Raw genomic sequence first — 5,006 nt, 5'->3', positions numbered from 1 at the left:
TAACTATTTGATCAAGTTTTGATTTAATAACATTTCTTCTTTTAAGAACTTTCTTATATGAATTTTTGTCTGAATTCATTATTTCTCCTAAAGTGCTAGATAATTTTGGCATAATCATTCTATCTACCTTTCTATTAACCATCTATATATAATATACTTATAGAAAAAAAATCTCTAAAAACACACGTAAAATTTAATACAGCTCTTCTTCTTTTTTACTTTTATATCCGTTAAGTTTAAATTCCTTCATATACGTTTCAAAAGGCATTGAATATTTTTTTTCTTTCTGCATTTCTAATAGTATTGTAAAAATATCCTGAATAACTTGTTTCTCTTCTTCTTTATTTACTTTTCCAATCCGTGCTTTTGTTATTAGTTGTTTTATTTTGTGATGATGTTGCTTTTAAAATAAATTTCTTGTCGTCAAGTTTTAGTCTGTTAGTAAATATGGTAATTACTGATGGAACAGCGCCAGCAACTGCTACAAATATAGGAATAGCTGGAACAAGTGCTAATGCAGCTGAACAACCAAAGATACCTGCTGTAATATATAATCCGGTTCTTACTCTCCCACAAAATTTATAACTTTTTCTGTAAGCAGCAGCTAGTTTAGTTAAGTGAATGATTAACTGATCTATTGTTTCTATTCCATTATTAGAAATTAGATTTTTATGACTCATTTATATAATATATTTTTTAAATTAAATTTCTTCCAATTCACTAAATGGGACCCAACTATTAAATTTTTCACTATAACCTTTCCATTTTACTAAAGCTTGTTTTTTCTTATAGTCTCGTCTAATAACTTTTTTCTATTCTAAAAACTTCTTGTGTAGTAGGTAAAAGTTCTTGTTCATAAAATGAACCTTGAATTATTTCATCATTTAAATCTTTAATAGTGTATGTTCTGGGATTTGTATTATTAATTTTATAAATTATAAATATTTTTCCCCTGTCCAGTTTGGTGTATATCCTTTTTCAAAATGTCTTTTTAAGTTTGCTTAAGCGAACTCGATCACCAATTTTAAATTTTGTTTTACTTTTTGGTATCTTTAAATTACCATATAAATTAAAGTAAACAGTACCTTTATTTATGTTTTTACTAGCTTCGGTTGGTGTCATTTTTATACTAGAATGTTTTGTTTTGTTATATTTATCAACCATACCCTGCAACTTATCTAAATAAGTATAAGTATTATTTGCTGTAAAATATTTCCACATTATTCTTTTTAAACTTCTATTAAATTTTTCTATTACTACAGCCTTTCCTTCATTAAATGTATGGTATATATTAATCTTATTTTTATTCAAAAATGATTCAAACTTTTTATTATAAAATTCTTTTCCTTCATCTGCCCATAAATTTGTTGGTGTTCTACCTTCTGAAACTATTTTTTCAAATGCTTCAGTAACAGATTCTCCAGTTTTATTCTTTAATGGAATAACCCAAGCATATTTACTAAATATATCAATAACGGTTAAGAAGTACTTTACTCCTTTATTATGTGTCAGGACATGAGATTTTTGGCCCAAATGCGATTTTGGTCGCAAATGGGGTTTTCAGTTAATCTGACAGATTGTTATGTTCAAAGTAAAAATTTGCAATTTCACAATAAAAATCAACCATTGTTATGGAGAAATAACCGCTTTTCGGACACCATATTTTCGTCCAACTGAATCAAAATAGAGGCAGAATATCTTAATGCAAACTCCTTCTTAAAATAATATGAAAAGAAAATACATAACAAAATATCAAACACAACATGCAGTTTATTAGATTTTTTTTCTGTTTCTTTCTTTCATATCAGCACAAATTATTTTCCCCTAAAAATGTTTCCATGGCAACAGAGTTGTTAAATCCAATTTTGACAGTTCCTTGATAAATCCAGCCAAAATTAACATCTAGAAAGTGTAGTTAATATACCGTCAACATTTTCTAGTGTACAGTGTTTAAAGATAACAGTTTTTTTTTTCAAAAATCTTATGGCTTTCTTCTGTAGAAAAATAGATTTACTGTATATGAGTTAGATAACAGGACAAAACTAGGACATTAACTTTGTTGTTAGAACACTTAACTCATTGGCATATTTTTGTTATTGTTAGACAGAAAATCATGCAAAAAGTTATAATGATTAGAAATATTATATACTGATTTTGCTCAAATACTGACCAGTTACTCGTTACCATGGCAACAATGATGTATTTTCTTAGCAAAAATACCATTTCTATCAAGTTCTTGAAATAATTGAATATGTTTAAGTGTTTTTCAAAATACTATTTACATCGAAACCTGTCAATTATATATTCAAAAGTAAGAAAACCTCATTTCATGTAAACTGATGTGACACTGTTTGGGATATACATAATTTTCTGATACACACAACACAGTTACATCTCTTGCTAGTTCAAGGCAGATTGATATGATAACATAATGAGTTGTTGATGCAGTTATTACTTAGAAAAGAATATGACCTTTCATTTGCTTTTTGACAAATAAAACATATAAACATGAAAGATGTTATACAGTAATCTATTGTCAGATTAATGTTTAATACCATGGCAATAGTGCACTATTTTCTTATAAAAATAACAATAACATTTATTGTCAAATTTCTTGAAAATGTATGATCATTTAAATAAAAAAGAGCACTCAAGATATTCTATGCATGGAGAAGTTAAAAAAAAATATTCTGTCTTGCTTAAACAATTAAGATAGTTTTACTCTAACCACTTCACTGCTGTTCTGGCAACACCCCATACTTTTACCAAACATTTCTCACAGTTGAACTGCGACAGTTCAGTTAGTTTTACTTTTTTCTTGACTCCCATTTGTAGTTTGAATCAGCTTGATGAACTATTGCAGAAAACATGGCCTTATTTTGTGCACTTCTGTGACAGTTGCACTTTATTCCATTGACATACTTTCAACTGGATGCTCAGCAAATATGTTAGGTCCTTGGGTTTCATTTCAATTTTATTTTTCTGGAAATTCTTTTATCCTTCAGCCATTCTGAAAAACAAAAATACATTAGTATTAGTAACTTTAAGTAGAAAGTTACAGAATAGAATACTGTGAAGCATTTTTAAAGATAAAAGTGTATTTTTGTGTAGTCTACATAAAATCATTAATAAGTATCCATCCACCAATCAATCTTATTATTTTCAAGAATACAAAAGCTAGCTTAAGCTTCTGACATACTAAACATACAAGAATTAATTCATTTAGTATAACTAAATGAATACTCAAATACTACAACAGTTTCTTGGGAAAATACATGTATGATAATATTCAATCATTATGCATAGTTCTCCACTCTCTTAATATGCTATATGTTTGTTGAATAAATCTATTAGTAATGATTTCTTTCAAAATGTTATTAATACAATCAGGTCATTTATGTGTATGATATTTTAGATGTACTTAACTTACTTGTACTTATTTTAAGAGGAATTTATATTTTGTATAATTATATTTTTAAGATATATTTATCTTTTACACAATAGAAAAACTTCAACAATGAAGAAAATTACAAACCTACAAACTCTTCCAACATGTGGTATGTAGACATGCCTTGAGAATTCCTTTTTTTTTTGTTTAAGGTCCTAGCAACATCATGCCAATATGCCAGATGCTCCTCTGTAGTTGATCAATAGTTGATCTGTAAAATTAAAAATATTTTAAAAAAAAAGCTGAAATGTGAGATAAAGATGGTCTAGGATGTCACATACACAGAACACAAAGATTAACATTAAGAGTGTATATGTTTCAACCAGAAGCATGACTTTCTTAACAAAATGTCTTTAAAGTTTATAATATATTTATTTAATTTGTACAAGTTGTTTGTAACTTGTAAAGAACATTATGTAGCTGGTGAGGAATCCAACAATCATGGTCAAAGGAACTTAATGCAACTTTACATGAAAAGCTATTGAGCATCTGTTTTATACAAATAAAAACATACCACCATTCTTTGTACTTTGATAATTAAAGTGAGTTTGACATGAATAAGAAATAATTTATTTAAACTGACAAAAGATATGATACAATTCTTCTTGTAAGTCACTACATAAATATGGATAAGGCTCTGACTTCTTGCATACTGGTCTTTCATACTGATACAATGATCAGAAATAAGAGTGAAAACAGTTGTGGAAAAAGCCACGCTCCCCATTGCCCCCACCCCCTTATTTGGAGCATATCAGAGGCGGGGGGGGGGGGTAATTTACTGATAAAAAAGTGGGAGGGGAGGGGGAAGGGGGAAGGGGGGTTATTTACTTCATGTAGTGTGGAAGCAGTTCCCAAGTTGGGGACGGGTGTATTTCATATGACAATGAGAGGGAAAGAGACGAAAAGTATTTGGTGGAAGTTGGAGAAGGGGGGTAAAATGTTTCCGGGAGGGGGGGATAATTTTCTTTTTTGTAAAACTGCGGGTGTTCTGGCCGACGCTTTTTTTTATTTTCTGATTATTTCACATTACCATCAGAGGTCCGTAACAGCATATAAAATCTCTGAGCGGAATATTTTTAGCTAAAAGTAAAATTAAAGCCCAATTAATTGACAATTCTGGGATATTTCTGAAGAAAAAAAAATCACGGACAAAACGGTCGATATGGATTTAATTAATATTATAAAACTCTACATATTGTGTTAATATTACTACTTACCTGTAAATCGCGCAATACCATTCATTATCCCTTTTAGATTAATCGTCAAATTACAATTTAAAAGTTTCCTTTCTCACGACCTTTCATGTTTACAAATGGCGTGTTGATACAAAAGGGCGATAAATTGTCAGTTATTTGATAATGAAACGAAATGGCAAAACACGGAAATGTTACAATACATGCTTGATAAATGACGTTTGTCTCTTCATTCGTTTATTGTCCCAATAATATAGTGTTAATCGATAAAATGCATTAATTGAAGCGAAGGCGTGTTGAACTCCACACATTTTTGTGACGTAACTTTAATCGGGTTTTTCTCGAATGACGTAACGCCGCATTTG

General features: G+C 29.4%; 1 long non-coding RNA gene across 1 annotated transcript; it reads right to left on the bottom strand.

Annotated features, from left to right (window-relative positions):
- Positions 1-1,374: 1,374 nt before the first annotated feature.
- On the bottom strand, positions 1,375-4,762 carry LOC128558136 (uncharacterized). Its single transcript, XR_008371538.1, has 3 exons — positions 4,666-4,762; positions 3,536-3,659; positions 1,375-3,010 (listed from the first exon to the last, which is right to left on the bottom strand). It is a non-coding gene; the product is annotated as an uncharacterized LOC128558136 (long non-coding RNA).
- Positions 4,763-5,006: the final 244 nt, after the last annotated feature.

Source organism: Mercenaria mercenaria, chromosome 6, assembly GCF_021730395.1.
Source record: "Mercenaria mercenaria strain notata chromosome 6, MADL_Memer_1, whole genome shotgun sequence".
NCBI classification, from domain to species: Eukaryota; Metazoa; Mollusca; class Bivalvia; order Venerida; family Veneridae; genus Mercenaria; species Mercenaria mercenaria.
Note: the sequence above shows the minus strand (reverse complement) of the source record. Positions and strands in the feature narration are given on the sequence as shown.